The sequence below is a fragment of the Cyprinus carpio genome, chromosome B23 (genome assembly GCF_018340385.1).
Source record: "Cyprinus carpio isolate SPL01 chromosome B23, ASM1834038v1, whole genome shotgun sequence".
NCBI lineage: Eukaryota > Metazoa > Chordata > Actinopteri > Cypriniformes > Cyprinidae > Cyprinus > Cyprinus carpio.
In genome coordinates this window covers 4,764,671-4,787,685 of record NC_056619.1, presented here as the reverse complement: position 1 = coordinate 4,787,685, position 23,015 = coordinate 4,764,671, and the positions used below count along the sequence as shown (strand labels likewise).

The window sequence follows — 23,015 nt, the reverse complement described above, 5'->3', positions numbered from 1 at the left end:
AAGAAAAATGTTCACGGCCCTTCTAAAAGCGCAGCTTAACAGGGACTCTCTTTGTGTCTAAACCCACTTTGCTGCCCTCGGAGTCAAAACTGTCCCATTATTCTTTTATGTGCCACCTTTTGCTTTAGAAGAAAAGGATGTCAACCCTGTGTTTCCTGTTGTTTTGAAAGATGGAGAGATTTAAAGCAGGTAGGAAAAGAGGTGAAATGTATAACTCATCATAATAAGCCATTCCAAATCCTCCTCCAAATCATAAATACAAATCAAAAATATAGTTTGTGCTGTGAAAACCTCTTCTGCTCAAACAATGCAAATGCGCAGAGGCTGTGCCAAAACTCTAGTTCTAGTCTATAAATAGTTGAATCAAGTCCAACACGTCACCGCATCTAATCACCAGCAGAACGGACTGAATGCTGGGTTATAAAAACCTGGACTATGAACAATGTCTTTAAATTAATGGCCATAAAGAGCGGCTATGCCAGTCTTGTCATCACTTCTTTTCCGTGCCAGTGAATCGGTTTATTCTTGAGGTGGTTTTGCTGGTATCTGGACACATATCAGAGCTTATAAGGTTGTGTGATACCTTCTTATGAGAACGTTCTGTTGCTCCGTCATGTAAGCAGGTCAGAAACTGATTGTAGTCCACAATCCACAAAGGTTTGTTGGTGTGTTTGTAATTTCAGTCAGTATTGAAACTCCACTTGTAAGATTTGATTTTAGATCTTTGAATTCTGGGAAAGGTGATGGTGGTATTTGCTCTCCTGATATTGAGAGACTAGCTTGTATTCTTTGCCTAAGCATTAACAGTATTCTGCATTAAAACATTTTTTGGTAGCTGGTCCAAAATCCTATATCAAATATGTTGCCACTGACTGTGACTGTGTCATTTTATACAGAATTTTGCTTCAGTGAAAGAATCATTCAATAATCAATCATCATGAAGTGGCATTTATAATACATTTGACTTCTATGTGAAACAAAATAAAAAAAAAAATAAAAAAAATAAAAACAGAATGTAGGATGAGTTTTAATTTTATCTTTCCATTGACTGGATTGTTAAAAGTGGGCAGAATGGAGTCAGATCTAAATGTGTGTGTGCAGTGCATTGTGTTTTTGTATTCACCACCATTACTTTGCTCTGCTGATAGTCATATGTGAACAGAAACGTCACGTGACTGAAACAGATGCATATCATGCAGTTTTACAGTACACAGTTTAAGTTGGCAAGATTTTTTTGGGAACACTTTACGATAAGGTCATGCTAGTTCATGTTAGCTCAGGTCAGTTAAATAACATTAACAGATGCAACTTTTGATTTTAATATGTTGTAAATGTTGAAAAAATATTTGTAAATGTTGAAAGATAAATGAATAAATTAATAATAAATGCTTTAGAAGTATTTTTTTTTAATTATTGATTTATGTTAACTAATGTAGTTAACTAATGTTAATACAGTAAATATTAGTTTTAAATAACTAATATTTTAATAGTTTAATAGTTTTTATATTTTAATAAAATGCAATGCAGTTGAATTTTCAGCATCATTCCTCCACTCTTCAGTGTCACATGATCCTTCAGAAATCATTCTAGTATGCTGATTTGCTGCTCAAGAAGCATTTATTATCAATGTTGAAAACAGTTGCTGCTTAAGCATTTTGTGGAAACAGTGGCATTTTCTTTTTCAAGATTCTTTGATGAATAGAAAATTTAAAAGAACAGCATGAAATTGAAATCTTATGTAACACAAATTTCTTTACTGTAACTTCTGATCAATTTAATGCACTCTTGCTAAATAAAAGTATTATATATATGGTATGGTATATATGGTAGTGCATAAGCTAAACAATTTATTTATAGCAGTTGCAATGCACATTTAAGCTATTAAATTTTTAGCATATTTACTTGAAATCTGCAAATCATATATATTTTGGAATTTTATTTTGGAGGTGGGAGAGATAACACTTCTGTTAATCGGTCAAGTGATCAAGCACAATGCCAATAATAACAAAAGACTAGTGAATTTGTCAATAGCTTCTGCAATGTAAATATTGATCTTTGATTTAGTGTAAATGATACTATGCCAAAAGGCACTGAAGATGATCTAGACTACAAACATACACACACACACACACACACACATGCACAGGGGGAGGTGTTTGTGAAATATTTGTGAAGGACTTACCCTACTGAGCCACTCGGGCCTTTTAAAAACGATAATGTGTGTTTAATAGATAGTCACAAAAAACAGCTTTATTTGAAAACCAAATATTGACACAGATGGATCAGATTATGTCACAGTTGGCCATAAGTGATCTCACCCACACACACGCACGCACACACACACACACACACACATACTGTAAATACAGCACACATCACTCAAACCCACTGTGCAACCCCTGCCCTCCAGATACATAAAAGAGTGTTAGCCCAGTATTTATATATATATGTGTGTGTGTGTGTGTGTGTTTGAGAGTCTCTGGGGAGGACAGCAGGAAATTCCTCCAGCTCAATAATCTCAGTGTGATCAGTCTAGACTGGGCAGAGCAGCGCTGAGGTCCATCCTGCCTGGACCAGTCGGCTCCAGAAGCCCCCACAGACAGGGTTCAGGGGCGCTGGGGGCCGATAGAGGCTCGTATATGCACAAATACAGACACTTACTGGTATGAATAAGGGGGGGGGGGGGGCGCTGTAAGAAGAACGGGGTGCGGAAGAGGGCCTTACACTCCTCACACTGGAAAGGCCTGTCCTCTGAATGAGTCTGCAGACAGAAAACAGGTCAGAGAAGGGATTTAAGAAGCTGAAGGTTTCAATAATGAATCAACAACAAAATGAAACACCATATTTTGGTGCCTCGTTCAGTAAAGGTTGGTGTTACTTTTTCAGACTTCTTACTGTCACTGGTGGACGATATTGACTTGGGTCGTATGAGCCACCTATTAACCACCCACAACACCCTAGAAACCACAGAAGTAGATATATAATTAGTTATATATAATATAAATAGTATTATAATGAGTTTTATACATGTAAATGTAATGCTGTCCTTTTATTTTGGAAGGGGTCCCATTTTAATTATCATCACATCTGAGGGACATTGGAATCAAAAACTTTGGAAACTCCTGACCTTGCACACAATAGCATCAGCAAAACTGTACAAGCAAAGTACCACTCATTTTTAGTTCAAAATGTAAAAATGAAGTGAATGTTACGTTTCCTTGGTCAAATCAATAAGACGCAAAATAAAAAAATAAAAAAGCAAAAGCAGAGAATGTTATCATATTTAGAAAAAAGTTTCAATTTATTGTTGATTAGAGTCATTTATTAGGAAAGCAAATGTTGTCTTATTATCCCTCTAGTTCTGAATGTTGCTTTGTTTTCTTTTCTCTCTGTGTTCAGAGCTGTGTGGGGTTTTGGGGTTAATGTTATCTGCAGGGTGTAAAGGTCAGGGGTCGTGTGGGGTCACCACGGGTCAGGTTTAGGCTGAAGGTTTTGATTAGGCTCCACAGTGGCTGATTGGGCTCCAGATCTCCATTAAGATAAGATGCCAGCAGTTTATTTGGCCAAAAATCTGTCGGATCGATCTGTCTGTCCAACCATATGTATTCCCTGTTTAATTCTTCCACTTTGCCTGACTTTGAACTGGAACAAAAGAATGCCTCTCAAGACATCAAGAACAAACACACACACTGACTGGTACCTTCTTGTGGTTCTTGTAGTCGTTGCGGTGGGCGAACTCCTTCCAGCACCACTTACACTTGTAGGGTTTATCCTCACTGTGGATGATCTTGTGAGCCGCGGTCTGATCCAGACGCTTGAAGCTTCGGCTGCAGATGTCACAGGTGTATGTACGCTTTTCTGCACACACATCACAAATACAACATCTTAGTAAACTAGCTTTTGCTGGTGTAATTACACTAATTGTATGTGTGTATGTTGTTTACCAGAGTGTGTGATCATGTGTCGCTTCAACAGATTCGTGGAGATTAACTTTTTTATCACAGTCAGTACAGTCAAATATCTCATGAACCTGAAAACACACACACACACAAAAAAAGGTATTTTATAAGTACAAAAAAATACAAAACAATACTGTGAAAGTGAAATATATATATATATATATATATATATATATATATATATATATATATATATATATATATATATATATATATATATAAATTCATAAATAAATAAGATTTTTGTCATCATTTACTCACTCTCATGCCGCTTCAAACATTTATGTGAAATCTTTTGCAAAGATATTTTGAACCAAACAATTTTGGTTACCGTTCAATTCCATTGTGTAGATAACTTTCAAACTGTGAATTTTCAGTGTCAACAATTGTGTTTAGTAACCACAAAGTACAACACACTGACAGACCAGACCAGAATCGAGCGCTCTGTGTATGAACGTAATGACCAGAACACATCTGAGGTCTTTTAATGGGCCGTTGAGGGTGATTGTTGAACTCTTGGGTGGGATTTAGTTGCCTGTTCTTGGTGTGTGACCTTGAAAATATCCTTAACCCAACTCACAGAGGACGACACACACACACACGGACAGATGGAAATGTAATTAAACTTCTGAGCGGTTTTGAATAACTCCGCTGCTAAACACAATTCTGCACTTCGGCTGAAAAATGTTCACATTTCAGTCTGTCTGAAGATTTCAGTTCAATTTCTCACAGGGAATCAGGAGGTACAAATGACTGTGTACTCCAGCCAGTCACTTTCCGTTGAAAATTATAAACGGTCAATAATAAACCTGTCAAATTTTCTCTGCTGCTTCATCCAGTATGGTGAAAACAAGGCGCCACATGTGTCACAGTACGTGATGTAAAACCAGTGTTGAAGTACTTTGAAACACTATCTTTCCAAGCTACAAGCTTCTAATAATTTAGTTTAACTACTTTAAATGATTAGAAATTTGTAGCTACTAACTCTTTTGAAGTTTAGTTGGCTGCACATCAAACTACTAACATAAAGCCACCAACACTGAAGCCATTTAAAGAGACAGCAGCAAATTTAACATCAAGCGTGAACATTAGTATACTTCATTAAATATCGATAAAAATTTGTTACATGCTGGAGTGAACACTATTGAGTGATGACTCAAATGAACAATCATTTTAGAACTTTAAGAATGAGCCGATTCAATGAACTTCAATAACTTGAGCATTCTGGGAGCGTGTGCAATTGTTTTCTTGTTTCAAGCTTTGTGCACAATACAGTGTAATATAAAAACAGTCTTGTTCTCACAGACTTTCCCACTACAGGTTGTTGCTGTGATATATGCAATTGTATGAGCTACTGTCGTTCTAGTGCAATTAGTAGCACTGTATAAATTAAAATTGACAGTCCTGCTCAGATTGCACTGTTGAAACTATGTAGTGGTTTTACACAAAGTAATTGTCCAATTAAACACCCACTGAAGTTTTATACAACTGTGAATAATCTGTTGCTGTCAAAAAATGTGCTCCAGCTATAAATCTGAGGGATTTTTCCAGTGGTATTTTATTGCCCTTTTTGCAGTGATGGCTCCTTAAAATTGTGTTTTGTTAAAAGTTAAGATGTCAAGTAAATATTATGTTTAAACATCATCTGTGTGAGAACCTATATAGACTTATACAGGGTAGGGTGGGGTAAGATGTGCCAGTGGGTAAGCTGTCTCACAAAATGCACCAAAACTTTGACGATCAAAGAAGTTCATAAAGACATTGTAAAAGCAATCCATATTCATATAAACATTGATGACATTTACAGTAAACGTTAATCAGCATACATGTATTGAGGACATCACATATGTAAATGGAAGATCAACTGTACTTGTTTGCTCCTTATGTCACCACTGATAAGCTACTATTAAATATTGTAGAATCTTAATTTTCTGTAAAGTTGCTTTGCATCGATTTGTATCGTAAAAATTGAATTGAATTGAATTATATACTTTTTGAAGCATCCAAATTTTGGTGGAATTGACTTTCAATTGAGGGACAGAATTTTTTCAGGTTTCAATAAAAATATTTTAATTTGTGTTTTGAACAAACAGAAATGTTGTGGGTTGGGAACAACACGAGGATAAATAAAATAAATCACATAATTTCCATTTTTGAATAAACTATTATTTTATGAAAAACTGGTCCATCTTACCCGACACTACTGTGAACATATCTGATTTTGTATAGTCATTTAATTTGAAATGTCACTCTATTAAAGCACTGAAACTCATTACTAAGATCTTCTCTTTGTGTCTATAAATACTGAGTGCAGAGCTACAAGCTCTGCAGCACAGCTCTGATGGCTTAGTTTTCTGTGAAATGCTTGGCACTTGTAATCTTCTCATGCCAGTTTATGAATGTATAGAGAAGCTGTCTGCATGTGGAAGAGACTCTACAGAGTCTTTCAAGTTTCTACTTCTCACAGAGTAAATCATATTCACAGGCTTTCTAATGAACGACCTGCAGTCGGATGGACATGGTCTGGTGCAAAAAGGAAGACTTGACATCTATTACGCAGACAAAGATGGAGATGGATGGAAAGCTGGTAAAAAGGTCTACGGCCAAACTGTGTTTGTATATCGGGCAGTCCAGGACATTAAGTAAGGCCACAGACATTTAAACTTCATTCTACTTAAATAAAACCTAAATTTATCATCCTGTGGGGGAGTTTTTTTTTTTTTTGTTAGACCTATAATGCCAGAATTATTCCATCAATGAGTTAAAAAAGGTAAATGTGTTAACTATGCATACATTATCTAAAATGTTAATAGATCAGATTCTCAACTAACTTTCTTTTGATAAAGAATAAAGTTTATACTAAATTGATAGATATAATTCATCCTACTGCAACATCGACATCACGTACATGCGCATACTACACTTTTCACAGCAGTTTCAAAGTGAAATGTCCAATTAATGGCACTAAAACATTTATTACTTGACTGTAGCCACTTTTTTATTACTCTGCTTCAGACATGTATTTCGGCGGTTCAAAATTCAAATGTCCGAAGCTGAAGTGTTACTAAAAGGCTAATGCTAATGGCTAAAAGCGAAGTGATTATTCGCATCACGTTATCGCTCTAGATTACAAATTTTGTCCGTGTCACATGCCAAAATAAAATCATTGTGTAATGCTTTCCTTCATTTTTTGATACAACTGGACGTGTCACACTGGACGTTTCATTAAGCTCTTCGCTGATTGGCTTGCGTGACATTATGCAACTATTCTACTCAAGTTTTAGAAAATTTTGAACTTGTGTGGAAGATGCGATTGAGGCGTTTATCGTGTGGTTGTGGCAATCACATCCCAAATTCATGTCATTCACTTCTCCTGGTGCAAATTTGCATCTATGCCCATCTTTGGATTGACTTTGTATGTAACATACTCACGCAAATAAATACATTTATTTATGGGGAAGTCGTGGCCTAATGGTTAGAGAGTTTGACTCCTAACCCTAAGGTTGTGGGTTCGAGACTCATGCTGGCAATACTACGACTGAGGTGCCCTTGAGCAAGGTACCGAACCCCCAGCTGCTCCCCGGGCACCGCAGCATAAATGGCTGCCCACTGCTCCGGGTGTGTGTTCACTGCTGTGTGTGTTCACTTTGGATGGGTTAAATGCAGAGCATGAATTCTGAGTATGGGTCACCATACTTGGCTGTATGTCACGTCACCTTTTTTTTTTTTTTTTTGCTTTTGGTGTGCACACACCATAATGCTCTATCGTGTTGGAAAATAACATACCGCCTACACCAAACCAAACCCTGAACCTAACCAATAGTGTTGACGAATGCTCTAAAAACACATTTGCTGATGCAACTGTGGTATTTTAACTTCCTTACATGTGGGTTTGAGCTGTTTTGTCGACCCGTAGTTACATGGGATTCATATCGGAGTGCTTCAGCTCACAAGAGCAATGCTGTATGGCATGAGCTACCGAGCAAATTGCGTTAGAAAATCCATACACATGAAGCTGTATATGTGACGCTAATGTTCAAAAGTGTCAACTCTCACAGCATGTTAATATTGTTTTGAAGTCATAACATATTGTGCAAAAATTAGGCTTTCTTAATCAGAACTCTCGCCCTGTAAATCATAATTTGTGAGAAAACTAATTAAAATGAACAGAGTTGTACTGCCTCTAGTGTTCATTTCAACTAGAAACTGCAGTGATTTGTATGTGTTTTGAGTTGTACAGAAATTTAGGAAGAACCACGTATTTCCAATGAGCCTGGGCAGAAATATTATAAAAACATTCTAAAATAACATAATATTAAATCATTTGGATGCATCTTTGAGCAAGAAAGTGTCCAATAAAACAAAATGACATAGAAGAGCCAAACAGGTTTGGATTTAACATCACCCGCGGGAAGAATTTTACAGAAACATTAGCATTTCCTCTCGAGAGAGACTGACCGCTGCCGAACAATCAGAAACGCACACCAGAGCAGCATGACGCTCTTGCAGGTTGAAGCCAAATCCGGACAGCTGCGACTGGAAAGGCTCGCTCTCAGAACGGCTGCGCTAATAACTGCTGATGAGTGAACGCTGACAGGAGGAAGTGCCTGTTTTACGTCAAGTTTAGGCAAAGAGAGTGACGATAGCATTCTCCAGGCCAAAACAGAGCGGGATGTTGGTTTGGTGGAGCAGTGGAAGCTTGGGATGCATTCCAATCGTAAGAACATTAAACCTGAATTGTGGTTCTTCACCTACCTCCTTCAGTCAGAAAATCAAATTACCTTCATTTGTCGCTCTCAACTCGCTCTGCCAAAGTTTAGCGCTGCGGTTTCATTGAAAAGCATCTTAAAAGTGGTATATAGATTTGAATAGGACGCCCACACAGCCTATCCATAAATCTTCCCAAGAGAAAATGGACCAGGAACCATTTCAGAGCTCTGACATTTGTGGTGATTTGGAGATGGTGATGAAGCCATTTGTCTGATATTCCTCTGGTCTTTTTGCAGAGGAACCCTGACGCCAGCAGGAAGGTTGGGCAGTCTGGACTCCCCAACTCTTAAATTTCACGAGGGCCACATGGATGAGCTTGTGAAACAAAAGACGAACTTTCTGTACACACTCACACCAGTGGAAAACCTTACAACATCAACATGAAGCCCACCTCCAGCTGAGAGACAGAGAGAGATGGATGGCATACAAGAGCAAACCAGAGTCTAAGACGGCTATGTTTCTTATTTTTGCCATCTTTTCAAAAACAATGAAACAGATGAGGACAGAAGTACATAAATGGATCAGACAGCAGCCAAAAAAAGTCGAGAACTCAAGTGAGATCCAAGAGATGAGGCATCATCCTAAATGGTGTACTTGACGTATCTCACAATTCTGAGAAAACAAGTCTGAATTGCGAGTTTACTGTATATCCTGCAATTCTGACTTTATAACTTGCAATTGTGAGGTTGTATCTTGAAATTCTGAGAAACAAAGTGAGAATTGTGAGTTTACATAACTTGCAATTGAAACTTTATATATCATAATTCTGACTTTATAACACAATTGCGACTTTATATATTGCAACTCTTACTTTCTTACACACAATTGTAACTTCGTAACACACAATTGCCACTTTATATCATGCAATTCTGACTTTATAGCATGCAATTACGACTATATCTCGCAACTGTGACTATAGCCCTATTTGCACGGGATTAGTATTGTAATAATTGTGGAGGTTGTCTGTGAACTTAATCCCGTGCGAATCGGCCATGTCTGTAATTTGTAAAGTAAAAATTCCCCCGCAAAAGACCTACCATATTTCGGCGAACACCGAGGTCCTGTGATAATATTAGTCCCGTGCGAATCAACATCTCTGACTCATATATCATTTTTCGAGGTTTTTTTACCTATGCGCCTTTTTATCGATCTTTCGCGAAGAATGGAGCTGCGTTGGAGTGTTTGATAGTATTTTGGGTGCTGCCAAATCGCTACACCATACAATTTGCAGAAAGAAAAAGCTAAAAAGGTTTTGAGGTTAATGTGTTACAAATAAATCAAGCATAAAGCTTGAGATGTTATTTTAACCTGGTGAAATGTAAATGACACAGCGCAAGAAACTATATAATTATTATTTTTTTTTTAATCCATCTGAACCATAGAACGGCACGCTCAAACCCTTGACATCTGGGTATCCGGGAGATATTCCGTGCGAATAGGGCTTATGTCAAGCAATTCTGACTTTATAACACGCAACTGCGACTTTATATTATGTAATTCTGACTTTATAACAAGTAATTGTGACTTTATGTCTAGCAATTCTCACTCATTACATGCAATTGTGACTGTCCCATGCAATTCTGACTTTATATCTCACAACTGTGACCTTTTTACATGCAACTGTGACTTTATACATGCAATTATGACTTTATAACATGCAATTGTGATTTTATATCTCACAAATCTGACTTTATTACACACATTTGTGAGTTTATCTCGCAGTATCTTGCAATTCTGAGAAAACAAAGTTGGAAATGCAAGTTTATCAGGCCATTCCAATTTTAAAAAAGTCTGAATTGTGAGATAAACATACAAACATTTTAATTAAACATTTTAATTAACAAACATCAGAGACTCATATATTACTCATATTCTGTTTTTTAATTCAAATTTTTCTCTTGGAAAATCTCATAAAAGTAAGTTTAATTTAATGATATTTGAGCTAGTACAGTGCTGCACCAAACACATTTAAATTAAGTCACTGTCATACTTTTAGTTGCAAATATGGCTCCTTTTTACGTAAAAAAATAAAACTAAAATAATAATAATAATAATAATAATAATAATTTACACAGAATCATAGACTCATAATTGTGTTTTATTCACAAATGTGATCAATGGCGCTCTATGGTCCCTGCAAAGTATGTCAGATCTTAATCATCTGCTACATCCTTCACAGCAAAGCACTCAAATCAAGCCTGCAAGATGGCGAATTACTGTACGTGGTGCAAATTGTGTTCAGTATTAGAGTTTTGAACATGTTCGTTACATTACCTGATTTGCATAATTCCTTTAGTGCTAAAGTCTGGACTGCAACTGCTGAGGGTGCAATTTGAGACCAGGCCAGAGAAAGAACAGACGGATAGATGGCGTGACAGAGGAGAAAGATTAAAGCCAAAATAGACGAGCAAACGGTAAGAAATATGAAGAGATGGACTGGATGAACGATAAGAGGAGATTTATGAAGGAATGATCTGACCTTGCGGTGCTCCTGCAGGTTGAGTGAGGATGAGCACTTCTTATTACAGATGGTGCATACCAACTTCCTGCGAGCACTCCCTAAACACACACACACACACACACACAAACAAACACACACACACAAAGATCATACATCACATGAGCAGCAGGACACATCCTGATGGCATGAGGAGCTGCTAATGGAGACACTGCATCAGTTCCAAATAAACATCAGGAAGCCCTTACATAAATCAGTTCCTGGTTCACAATGAAGTACAACACCAAAACGAAAATAACTATATTTAACAGGGGTGAAAGGTCAGCTAATACGTATTTCCCATGGAAAAGGAAGTGGACACCTCAAAAACAGTTCTTAAAGCACTGGTATTTTAAAATGCTTTAAAAGGGTATATTCTACACTTTGTAGCATTTTATTCAGTAATAAAGACACTTTAATCTTAGGCAATGTTTCTTGTGGCAAAAACGTCAGAATTTAGTGTACATTTCCCATCTTCTCACAGACAATTATTATTTTTATTATTATTCATTAATATTGTTTTTTTGTATCTCTATTGTATTGCTTCTTTAAAATTCTTGTGATTGATTAATTTTAGCATACTGGCTTACTGATCAATTTTAAAGGGATAGTTCACCAAGAAATAAAAACTCTTCATTTGTTCACCTTTAATATGTGTTTCTTCCTTCAGTTTCTGGTCACCGTTGACTTCAATAGTACAGAAGAAAAATACAATGGAAGTCAACGGGGACCAGCAACTGTTTGTTAACAGCATTCTCCAAAATATCTTCTTCTGTGTTCTACGGAAGAAAGAAACTCATACAGGTTTGGAACAACTTGAGGGTGAGTAAATGAAAACAGAGAAAACAGATTTCATCGTACATTGACAAATGTGACATTAGTTGTGATTGTGAGAGTATTTTAACATCCAGAGTGCTTCTTGGGTTGGCTTTAATGACATGGTTAGAAGTTATTGAAATGAACAACATAAAATTCATTGCAAACAATTCACACTAATGATAACTCTAAATACAATAACTTTATTGGCAATAAACAGGTAAGCTAAATTAGAAGTTGTCAAGTTGTTGGCATGCAAAGTGCATAAAGACTTGTTAATCATAACATATCTACTTGTAAACCATTTAGCTTAATTTTCTGTCTGAAAACTTGACTGAGATTATATTTACAGCCCAGAATGAACAGAACAACAGAAAAGACGTTTGGTTGGATCAGGGAAATTTACATCAAGCCTTTATTTCAAAACAGCATCCTGTTTTCCATGTCCACTTTAAAGACTCTTATTATAGCAAAACACACACAATCATTAATGTAGCTGTAAGCACTTTCACAAGCGCCGAGGCTTAATCGTTCCATAAACTTAATCGTTTAGCTTACTGTTTGGATTCATTTGCAAATGACTGATTCACTTGCATGTGGCTAAACGGTCCAATTATAATTACTGACAATAACACAGCCGATTAGGGGTCTTTGACTCATTTTCTCAGATGTGTGCGCTTCTGGCAGAGAGACAGACGCGCTGAGAGTCTGGTGAAAAGATGAGTGCAGAGAGGGAGGGCGCGCTTAGCGTTTATCTGACAGACAGAGGGGATGAAGAGCGGCTCAGAAATGAAGAGATTAATGAAGATGTTAAACAGCCGCTGATTAGACTCTCATTACAGACGGGTAATTTCTCTCTCGCATGTTTGTGTGTGTGTGTGACCAACCTGTGTGGACGTTGCCTTTGTGTTTCTTCAGGGCGTCTTTACTCCTGAATCTTTTCCCACAGCCCTCAACCTTACAGATGAACCATCTGTCTCCTTTACACACCTCTTTAACTGCTCAAAACTGCACATAAAAACACTCAATTTTAGTTGCTCTCTTCTGAAATGTGGCATATTTCCGAGTCAAACGGGATATTCAGGGGATCATGAAAACAGGGATCGCATATTAGATTGGTAACGACTAAATATTGATGTACCTGGACTCTGAACAGAAGGTGCTGTGACACAGGACACACTGATGAGCTTTCGAAGGGTCTCCCTGATGAAGCAGAGCTCTCTGTACAGTGAAGAACACTCCAAATCAACAGGGCATCAGCATTAATACATGAGACATTGTGAAAGTGTCTCTGTGTGTGTGTGTGGTACTGACATGGCCTTGAAGGGCCTGTTTGACGGGAAACTCTTTTCCGCAGGAGTGACATTTGAACTCTTTGTCCTCTGTACTTCCTCTCTGATCAAGACTCTGAAGATGTTCAGCTAACACTTCTTCACTGGGGAAGCTGCTCTCACACAGCAGACATGGGTTATCTTCCTTCTTAATTACCAGCTCTACACACACACACACACACACACACAGACACAATTAAATGTACTTTATGAACCAGTGCTCGGCTGATACGAGTTTTGCATTGGCTGATATAATGCTGCCATACTTATCATAAAACCTAATACAATGGCATAATAAGTTGTGTGAATCAATAGAGCGATATGCACAGATCAAGCACCGATTCCAAACGAAAACAGTCTAAAACAAAACAAATCTGAACAAATATGTTGGTGGATTTTGATAAGAGAGGACAACGTGAGATGGACTTTTTATTATGTTATTATGCACTCATATTTTGGCCAGAAGTGATGATTTCAAGTTAAAAACATCTTAATGATGGGTTTGTTTCTTACAAACATGCAGCTTTTCTCTTCACAAGACATTAATTGATGGACTGGAGTGGTGTGGATTACTTGTGTATGTTTGTGATGTTTTATCAGCTGTTTGGACTCTCATTCTGACGGCACCCATTCACTGCAGAGCATCCATTGATGAGCAAGTGATGCAATCTTACATTTCTCCAAATTTGATGAAAAAACAAACTTATCTACATCTTGGATTGGCTGAGGGTGAGGTTATTTTTAGGAAACTTTCATTTTTTGGTGAACTACACCTAAGTTCCTGATAATGGATATGCAGAACTGATTTTGAATTATTGTTTTACTGCTGCTTTTCGACACAATAATGACTACATGGCCATTAGACTACAATGAACCATGAACTATGTATTTATTCATAACGAGTATTATTGTTATGTCATTATATTTATGCCAAACTGTTGTGATCTAGATGGCTATCTGTAGACCCAATCTCACATTTCTGTGTAAATTGCTCATAAAACCAGTCATTCATTATCCATTTTAGAAAGACACTAAACACATATCTGTTTCTGCACTGAGGTGTTTGCTCTCTGTACTGTTCCCATCTTCATCTTGGATGTCCTGATCTTCCTCAAGGTCCTCCTCTTCTTCCTTCATATCGCTTTCCAGGTAGCCAATCAGAAGCTCTGTATCCATCTCAATGTCATCAACAGCCAGATAGAAGATATTCTCTCCATCCTGTTTATAGAAACAGTCTCGGCTACTTCATTCATATTCAACTGATCAAAAGTGACAGTACAATAAATGTCTGTTTTACCAAAGAAAATAAATGCAAAAATAAACATTAGTGTTTACATGTTATAAACTTGAGTCAAAGCGTCAGCCTTTTTTTTTTTTTTTTTTTTTTATAAACATATTATCAGTTCCCATGCTGATACTGGTAAAATACTGCATAGCTGGAAAGACTCTCAGCCAATAAGAGAACCAGAAGTAACTGTTGTGTTTGTGTGTGTGTGTCTTATTACAAAAGACATAAAACTAAATTAGACGTAGAAAAGCAAAGATCCAGGTGTCGTCTGACACTAAACAGACAACACAACAGAGATCTGCTGGGAGACGCAATCAAACATTTACACGAGGGGAAGCGTAAGATCAGCAGCGCTTCCTGATTAAGGTCAAAGGCCAAACACTTGAACCTCTGTTTAATGGCTTTATCAGACCTTCATTTCCTAAAAGGTCATGCAGAAATAAGCATGTTTGCTGTACATTATGGCCCCAGATTTATCCACAGGGAGACGGTGAGAGAAGTGTCATGTGTGAGGAAACACAGACTCTGTTCTCTTGATTCTGCTGTAATGGCCATCAGATCGCCAACATCTCAAACTCACTAGAGACCCGTTCACAGACACACTGCAACGATTGAGCAATCCATGTGAAAGCATTCATAATAAAACATATAAACGTACCATTCAATTTTAATAATTAATCATTTATAGTATAGTATTATAGTAGTATAGTATTAATTTATTTTATTGAAAAAAAGAAAAAATGTTACTGATATATATATTTTTTAATCTTAATATTATGGGAACACATAGGACTTCACTAAATCGAATTTTAACCACAAAATCACAATTTCTGCTAATCTAGATGAATTAGGCATAATCAAACAGTATGTTGTTGGAGTTTAGCCATCTTTACTGAGATATTCTTTGCAAATGAAAGTGACTGTAAAAAAATCTTAACAGTAAACGACTGTAAAAATCTACTGCCAAAACTTGTTAATTGGTTAACATTAAGTTTCCTTACTATATACAGGGAAAAGATGTAACAGATATCACTGACATTAATTTTTTTGATTTTAAAGAAAAAGACTGTAAAATTATATTAAAATTATTTATTTTTTTAAGTGAAAACTCTTATTTTAGTGTCACGTTTGTCACAACAATGTAATTTGGTATGACACCAGCTATAATGTTAATTTAATTTCAATCTTATATCAAAAAAAAAAGGTTGCTACTTTTTTTTGTTTTGTTTTTTTACAGTTAAGGTCTGGCAAACATCTGACTGCTGAACTTCTACCAAAAAAAAAAAAAAAACAGAATTACTGTAATTGGAAATATTAAATATTAATTGCAATTATTTGAAATAAAATTAATGTCTTCACTTTCTTAGCTTTTGATTTAGCTTTAGAAGATTTGTTATACCAGTTTTCATAAGGTAGAGAGCATGTCAGTGTATATGATAAATATAATAAATCAGTAAACGAGATGAGCTAAAATAAACAATGCATTTAAGTTGATATTCTCTTGATTGGTGCTTATATGAAATTATGAAGAAATGTCTTAAATGACAACAATTTTGATTAATATTAACGTTTATAATTTTTTAAGTAAAATAATCATCAAAATAGTTATCTGTGTAACCATTACCATTATCGTGCAGCCCTAGGGAAAGGTCTAACATACAGAATCATAATGCATATTTACATTCTCTTTTTGTTGTGATTGATTCTATAGTGAACCCTGCAGTGAGTTATTGCATGTTAAGCACTGAAATATGTTATGTTTTTACACATTGAGATGAGTTGTGAAATCATTCTGTAATCACAGCATCATTTCCAAAATTGCATCTGAATCATGAGGTGCTACAGGTGCATTAACACTGACTGTGATTAGGGCACTGGAGGTTGCCAGATCACTGCACCATTGGTTGCTACTCAACTGCCATATCCAGCACATGTGACCTCAAATGTGTACGCCCACGTGCATGTGTGTGTGTGTGTGTGTGTGTGTGTGTGTGTGTGTGTGTGTGTGTGTGTGTGTGTGTGTGTGTTATTGATCTAAGGCTCATTACACTCCTCTTATCTCCACACTCTTTGGTGTTTTCAGATCTCTGGCACTGCGAAAGCACATCAACACTGCCAGACATAAACAAGTCATTCCATCTAATTCTCTCCGCTGTCTGCTTCTGTTTCTTAGCCTTATGCAAAGCTTCTGTCATACTCTGTGGCTCTGTACCCAAATCTAATGAGTGGCCTTCATAGGCAGCACTTTTTAGCTAATTTTAACAAAAACTAAGGCTGCATCACACATGTTCTGAAGGCAAACCCAAAAAGTGCTGCAACAATCTTAGTGGAAAAATCCATCAAAAATATCAGAAGTGAGACAGAATAAAAAATTAAAGGAATAATTTTCCCAAATATGAAATTTTGCTGTAAATTTAGTCAACCTCCATCCATTCAAGATGTAGACGAGTTTGTTTCTTTATCAGATTTGGAGAAATGTAGCATTGCATCACTTGCCTGTCAATGGATCCTCTGCAGTGAATAGGTGCTGTCAGAATGAGATTCTGATAAATACATCACAATAATCCAAAAGTAATCCACACCACTCCAGTCCATGAATTAACATATTGTAGAGCTGTGTGTTTGTAAGAAACGTACTCCGTTACTAATGTAACCTCAGTTCCCTGAGATACAGGAACGAGTACTGCATCTGCTTAAGACGCTTTGGGGAAAAATCTTTTTCTCTGAATACTGAAGCCTTTTTAAATCACGCAGTGTAACTGCACGGCCACTGGTTCGTGCAGTGTATTAAAAACGAACCAATGGCTCAGCAGCAGAGTTGCACAAGCCTATGGCGGCACAGCTCGCCAGAGCCCACCAATATGGGCGGGGCATCTGGCTATACAAGCGTGCACTTCACCATAGGACTTAAGTGACGACTGAGTTGAGCAGCTATGTGCTATGTTAGAGGAACGACTAATGCTAGAATTGGCCTTGAGCACCAAGGGCCCAGAGGGACCAAGTAATTGCAGGGAAGCCCCACGGGAAGCCGGTCAGCCCGACGCTAAGTAATCGTTCCAAGAAAATATCGTACAGCCTTGGAACCCAGTGGGGGCCAAGCAGATCACCCTATACGCTTTACCGATGCTAACGCCAGTAGCAGAACAGTTTTTAGCATCAGGGTACAAAGGTCAATGGACTGTAGCGGCTCGAAAGGAGGGCTCTGCAGGCCCTGCTCACATTGACACACATGTGTCCATGGCACCAGACGTGGGACAGAACTTGTGGTTTCAGCCAGTACTGAAGGGGCCACATGCAAAGCAGGCCCAGCTAAAGTACTGGAGACGCAGAGGCCATTAGGCCCGACATCTGCTGAAACGACTTGAGAGGGCGAATGGCTCCAATTTTGAACAAGGCCGCGAGCTGCCGAATAGCCAGTGAACGATCTGGTGTGACTACCCCCCTCATTCGGGCTGTCAAGAACTGTTCCCAGGAACAATATCTGTTGGCTGGGGGACAGCACTCTTGGCAAAGTTGACCCTGAGTCCCAGGCACTCCAAGTGGCTGAAGAGTAAGGATCTGTGGGATTATAGCTCGTTCTCTGACTGGACCAGGATGAGCCAGTCATCGAGATAATTAAGGATGCGGATTCCCATCTGTCTGTGCAGGGAAAGAGCCGCATCCATGCACTTCATAAAAGTGAAGGACCATGTACTGATATGCCACTCCCTCAAAGGAAATCTCAAGGATTGCCTGTGGTTGGGGGCTATCTGGAAGTGAAAGTAGGCATCTTTCAGATCCAGCAAAAAGAACCAGTCCCCTGGGCACACTTGTGAGATGATCTGCTTCAATGTAATCACCCTGAATGGCCGTCTCATGAGATTGCAGTTCAGGTGTCTGAAATTGAGGATGGGCCTTAGGCCGCCATCCTTTTGGCAAGAAATGTCGCATTGCCTGGGAAGACTTCTGTGCAGCAGTGAATCGCTCTGCAAACCCTTCAACCACAGGTTTAAAACAGGCCAGAGGGGGAGACCAGAGACTCGAGCACCACAAGGCTGGCCATGGATCGACTGATCGCCTGAGCTGTCATCTTTGTGGCGCGTAAAGCCGGGTCGGTGGCACTTCATAGCTCTTTGAAAGCTGTGGGGTCCGGTTCAGACTCGTCCATTTTCTGGAAGGACCTGGAGGACCGCCACGGAGTTAAGCACAGAGGCCGCTTGTCCAGCAGAGAAGTAGGCCCTTCCAGCGAGCACTGAAGTCGCCCTGCACGCCTTGGACAGGTGGGTGGGCTTTGCCTTCCAGTCGATGGCCACGGACAGGGGGAGATGCGCGGCCACTGACTCATCCAGGGGATGAAATTTATCATATCTGTAGTATTTGGACCAATCAGACAAACCATTTTTCATTAGATTTAACAAATCAATTATTCATTAGATTAACAAATTGTCACAGACCCCTCACCCACTATACATACTGGGTGCCAGGATGTCTGCGAATGACACCAGGCCCCTGGTTACCATTGCAACCAGGACCCCCCTGCCAGATAAGATAAAATTTTACGACCCAAAAGTATGTAGACAGAATCTTCCTCCTACTCCGTTCTCTCTAAAACAGACACATAATGCCCATAAAAATGGACTCTTCTCTAATTAATTCATAGGAAAACCTTTCTTTGAATGAACACACTTATAATTCAGGTCATTGTGTATGTTGTTACTGTTACTGTTGTATATTGTCTTTTGTATTGTATACTGTTTTATGCATGTTTATAATAGAACCACTCGTTCATGTAATCTTACCTATATGTAATCTTACCATGTTAAGCATCCAATTAGTCCAATCAGTATCCAATTATTTAGTATCTATGAATTTGTCTTCTGATGATCTAAATGGGAGTGTATATTATATGTTGGTACATAGGCGATAAATTAGTGTTCTAAGAATCTTTAGTAATTTTGCATCAACACCCAATCAAGTACCATATGCAAATTACCATGCTCTCAGACAAAGGGCCGTAAAACTCTCTAGTATGTCCAACCCCCCGCTTGGAATTTCAGCCTTTCTCATTGGACGAGCCCATCCTGAGAGGCATGAATCTTCTCAGACCTTAAAGGCCTCACATCATTGACCCACCTTCAATCAGTGGTTCTGTTAGATTCTGAGAAGATGGGGATGTTGAGCTAGTCTTCTAAGGACACCCTAAGTTCCTGCCAGGCCTCGGCCTTGACTTTCCATTCACTAAAGATCCTAGGATCTTAGCTGATGTCTCTCTTAGCTCTTTTTCACTTTCCACTGGGAAGAAACTCCCAATCACCATAGAGTCAGAACATCTTTGGAATTCATCACTCTTCAAATCTGGAAGAATGTGATCGCAAGTCCGAAACCTTGAAACCATTAAGACTTTCATACGAGACTGCATCCGGACTCTCGTCAATGACCAAGGCAATGCAAGTATTGTACATTTAACTATATGAAACAGAGGTTTAATATATGCTATAGACCCCATTATAAATGGCGCTGATGGTTTTACTCAGGTGGTTAACTGACTCTTTCCATGACAGTATTCTTAGGTTTCTCTAATGGCTTCATTTATCAATTTTAGCTCCCCTTTTTTTATGCACGCGTGAGTGTATGTATGTTTGTTTGTTTGTTAGACTTGTTTTTGTTAGTGTTTAGTTAATAAAACTCTTGTGCAAAAATGACATGAGTTTCTGATTCTGCCTTACAAATTAATTGTCCCTTTACGATTTTGATCCTTGCTACATGCTCTAATGCATTATTAGGCTACTGTAAGAAGATATCCTTTCTTAGAGTTTATATGAAATTACGCTAAATGTTCGCTGGACGAACAGATTAGTTGATGGCAAATTAATCCTTCTACAGTTACTACTGGCAGCTCATATAAATAATTGTAATTAATCATAATTAATCGTAATTATTTATATACATTTCCCTTTTGAGCTAATTTACTACATACCCCTTTTCTTCGGCACCGGTGACTGTAGTGAGGGAAGACGAAGAGGAGGCACGCAGGCGGGCCGAGTAGGGGGTGGACCAAGATCTGGTGATCTCTTCATGGACTTCTGGAAAGAATGGAGAAGCTTGTTGTCAAGGGGCTTGTCAGCACCCCAACAAGAACCATTCATCCAGGCGGCTGCGGGTGGGCTTCTCCGGTGGAGACCAATCCAAACCCAGCTCTTGGACAGCCTTAGACAGGACTCGGAAAAGTGATGGGCTCTGCAGACTGCAGGGGGGTGGGGTCGAAAGACGAGCCCGACAGCTCCTCTGCATCTGAGGCAGCCAGAGACACACTGTCGTCCATGGCGTCACACTCGCTCACAGCTGCAGAGGGATGCTGGTCCAGGTGAGAGAAGAGGACAGGGGGAACCTCTCTATGTGGAATGAGTGAGGTATGCGGGGGCTCAGCCAGTATGGGCTTGTTCATCACTGGGCACTGAGATCCTCTGCCCCAATACATCATACACTCATAAACAAACAGTGAGGACATTCTGTCTCGGGAGTTGCTTTCTGAAAAAAAGCTATCCGTGAGCACAGACAGGAGAGACTCATATCCTCACAGTGAGGACATTCTGTCTCGGTCAGTGCAGCTTCAGCGTGGGCAGTGCCCAAGCATGAAACGCGCTCGCCGTGACAGTCAGTGACGTGCAGGGGAGCAGGGAACCGCGAGGCTTGTTCATGGCGAAGGCTTTGAGTCTCGTAGTGCGAAGATCAGAGTTGTCGCTGATGGAGCAGAAATCTGAGGATCCTATGGCGAAGTGCACGCTTATTGAGTCAGATGTCCCACCCATATTGGCGGACTGTGGCCGGCTGTGCCACCATAGGCTTGTGCAGCTCCGCTGCCGAGCCATTGGTTCATTTTTGATACACTACACAAACCAATGGCCATGCAGTTACACTGTGTGAGTTAAAAAGGCTTCAGTATTCAGAGAAAAAAAGTGTTTTCCCCAAAAGCAGATGCAGTATGAGTGAAGTAACGATAGTGAACAAACCCATAATTAAGACGTTTTTAACTTTAAACCATCACTTCTGGCCAAAATACAGATCCATAATCCAGAAACACTTGAAAAAGTCCATCTCCTGTTGTCCCTCACATACTTGTTTAGAGCTGTTTAAAGTTAAACCATCTTACCAATAACTCCTTCTTACACACAAGTTTACACTTAACAAGACGTTAACTGATGGACTGGAGTGGTTTGGATTAATTGTGGATTATTGTGATGTTTTTATCAGCTGTTTTGGACTCTCATTCTTATGACAACAGTTTGCATGTGTGAGAGTGTAAAGAGATCTCTGTGGTTATCAGGCTGTGGCATCTTCTCATACCTGAATGGCGCCCAGGTTCTTCTGCTCCTGTGAAGGGGCCTGATGAATGAAGGGAAGCCAGTTAGCATGGCGAGGGTTACTAGCGTCCAGGATATAAAGCACGTCCCTTTTATTCTCTCGAACCTGCAGAAGCACATGAATTGCATAGCGTCCAAGTGGGGCCCAAAATACTTAAAATACTTATTATTAGAGATGCACAATCAGTGCTGGGGGAAATGCATTACAAGTAACGTGAGCTGCGTAATCAGATTGATTTTTTTCAAGTAACTAGTAAAGTAATGCATTACATTTATAAGTTACAAGAAAATATCAGTTATGTTTTCAAATCAATAACACCAGTTACTTTGTTTTCTCATGTATTGACTGACGGCTCTCCTGTCCTCATCTTGAAAGAAATCAGGAGTAAGTGCAGAGAAGCTGAGTGTGCTGTGTGAACGTTATTATTAGAATTTATTAGGATTAACCCCTTGAGATGTATCATCTCGTTTTCGAGGGGGTCCTTACAATGAAACACAATTACAACTTAAAGAGCATAACAAGATTACAATAAACAAAACATCAACAAACAGGCAAACAATAAAACACCACCCAAAAAAAAAAAAAAAAAAACAGTACACATAACAACAACGACAGTTTCAATGATATCATAAACAATCTAAACAAAAAAAAGATAATAAAAACATTCTAAAAAACATCAGAACAAGAGTTAAACAAATATCTACAGGCAAATTATTCCAGTCTAGTACAGATTTAAACATAAATGCTCTCTTACCAATTGTTTTTTTAACACGAGGAACGAGAAAGTAAATCTGGACAGAGTGCCTAACTTGATGATTTGAAGAAAAGAGTACAAAGTATTGTTGTAGATAACTAGGATAATCAAAGTAAATACATTTAAATATAAATTGGAGCCAGTGAATCTGCCTTCTCACATTCAAAGATGGCCACTGAAGTGCATCATACATTGTACAATGGTGAGTGAAAAAAGAACATCCTAAAACGAATCTGCAAATTCTATTATATGCCGAATT

At 38.5% G+C, this 23,015-nt stretch overlaps 1 pseudogene; it reads right to left on the bottom strand.

Moving 5' to 3' along the window:
* Positions 1-2,407: 2,407 nt before the first annotated feature.
* The window catches only part of LOC109065328, a 36,253-nt pseudogene continuing 15,645 nt past the window's right edge, over positions 2,408-23,015 (bottom strand).